At 50.6% G+C, this 2,500-nt stretch overlaps 1 protein-coding gene across 1 annotated transcript in view; it reads left to right on the top strand.

Moving 5' to 3' along the window:
* The window catches only part of rdh8a (retinol dehydrogenase 8a), a 5,737-nt gene extending 5,045 nt beyond the window's left edge, over positions 1 to 692 (top strand). The window contains exon 6 of the mRNA XM_080009233.1: positions 1 to 692. This exon is cut by the window's left edge and continues 303 nt beyond it. The gene's annotated coding sequence lies outside the window, so the exon portion shown is untranslated.
* Positions 693 to 2,500: the final 1,808 nt, after the last annotated feature.

Here is a 2,500-nt window from a genome sequence, read left to right on the forward strand (position 1 = left end):
GTCAACCCGGTAGACTAGAACGGAAAAGCAGCGGGAGCAGGAAGGGCCCCATAGTTTCAAAGACGTTGCCATGATAAGCTTTTTTTTCCTGATGACACGCACAATTGCACAAGTCATAGACATGTTGTATGCAGAATGACCTCATTCGCCTGTGCGCGAACGTGCGCGAACGTGCGCACAGGCGGGCACACACACACACACACACACACACACATACACACACACACACGTACACACACGCACAAACAGGCACGCACACACAAGCACACACAGGCACATACACATGCACACACACATGCGCACACACACAAAAACATACAAAAACACAAACACGTCATGCACACACACATTCTCACACACACGCACACGCATGCACACACACACACATGCACACACACACACACAGGCACACACACACACACACACGCGTGCGCACACACGCACACACACACACACACACCAAAATATACACAAACACATCACGCACACATACATTCTCACACACAAATACAGTCACATTCTATTATTACCCATGACCGTACAAGCCCACGTCTCGTTCAACAAATGTATACAAGCGGTTTAATGTCTCTGTCTTCACCCAATGAGTTATGAGTCCTATGGACAACAAATTAAGCACAAACAAATCATGACGAAGAATAACATAATTGTATTGTATAGGAGACATACCGTCAATGCCCATATTTAACTATATATATATATATATATATATATATATATATATATATATATATATATATATATATATATATATATATATATACATAAGTAAGACTCAGGCCTCACAGGAGTCTATATATAATGCTGTGCTCAGTTTCAAGTTTGTTCAAACATAGCATCGTTCCCATAGTCATGACTGCTGTTGAATCATCATTTCTTCAATTTCTTTTTCTTTTTTTTTGATAAACTGAATGTATGTGGGTTTCGAAGTTCGACGTGTAGGTCGGATGTCTAATTTTAAATGTAATGACTTGCTTTCGAAATAAAGAGAGTTTTGATTTACTTCGAGTGACACTGTCCGACTGACCCAAAGGATTTGGCAAAAAAAAACAAAAACGCAAAAACACCGTTTGCAGTAGCATCCATGCGCCAGAAGAGGGCGGTAGTTTAATATTCCTTCACCAACACAGACAGGATTGGGAAAGCCTGTGAGCAAGAACCCGGCAGCCGTGTGATGGAATTCACTCTTTATGGCACGGGAACGTGAGCCCTTTAAGTCTCGATAAGGTGAAGTTATTGATACGTCTTTCCACCCGTGATCAGCTGAAAAAGCTCAGCGTTGCCGTCTAATATAAAGGGTGCGACCAGAAAAGCCACAATTCGTTTCAGCCGCCCGCAGCAAAAAAAACAAACAACCGGAGATGCTCCGCCCGTGGCCTGCCAGGCCCCAATCGAGATGAAGATTGAACAACGCGGAAACCTCAACTTTTACACGCTCACGCACGTCCGCCAGCGTGCACGTCGACTCCGCTCGCGTCCTTCGTCGCCGGCGTTTTGAGTTTGGCGTTTGCGTTTGCGTCCGCCCGGACGTGTGAACGTGCCTCCGCAATGTGCAGGCCCAAGCGAGTGATCTGTTGATGGATATAAAGAGGTCACGGCCTGCTCCCCCATCCAACACCCCCCCACCCCACCCCCCGACCCCGACCCCGCCCTCCTCGCGCACACACCCCGGTATTGTGCCGTGTGAGAGAATGTGACCTGGTTCCCATCCCCGGGGAGGGGCGAGCCCCGTTAATGACGGCCTCCTCAGACACACTGCGCGGCCCGGCGCCTCCCTCTCCAGCTGTCTCCTCCCTCGGGGGCTCGGGGGCTCGGGGGCCCGGGATCCCTCGGCCCGCGGGGAAGGGGAGAAGACGTAGTCCGGCTCGGCCACTCGTCTGCGAGCCCCCCTGTCCCGTCCCGTCCTGTCCCGTACCGTCCTGTCCCGTACCGTCCTGTCCCGTACCGTCCGCTGGCCTGGTCGTGCCGGGCGGGGGGAGGGGAGGAGGGGAGGGGAGGTGGGGGGGTGGGATAAACAGATGAGAGAGCAACTGGTTGCGGACCTGTAGTTTCTTCGCGGTGTACAATGAGAGCAGCTCTGCGGCTCCGTATGTGTCTTCATCAGAGGCGACAGCTCTGCACAATGGGACAAAGACGCTGTCAATCACAATCAGATGTGTGTGTGTGCGCGTGTGTGTGTGTGTGTGTGTTGTGGTTGTGTGTTTTGTGATCTCCCCGTGTGCTTGTGTGTGTGTGTGTGTGTGTGAATATGAATGTGAAAGTTTTTGGGGGTATTCCGCGGCCCGATCTGGGACGCTGCTGGGGGGGGGGGACGATTTGGGGAAAGTGGGCTGCCGGGCCCTGAATGGAAGATCTGTTTACCGACTGAACGAACGCAGGAGTTACAGCGAGTTCTGCAAAACAAAAAAAGCCTCGTCCTTATCAAACCATTGTTGTGTGCACTTTTGTCTCAGCATCAAAAATGCAGTGGCAGCAGAGTAAC

The sequence above is a fragment of the Zeus faber genome (genome assembly GCF_960531495.2).
Source record: "Zeus faber genome assembly, chromosome: 11".
Lineage (NCBI taxonomy): Eukaryota > Metazoa > Chordata > Actinopteri > Zeiformes > Zeidae > Zeus > Zeus faber.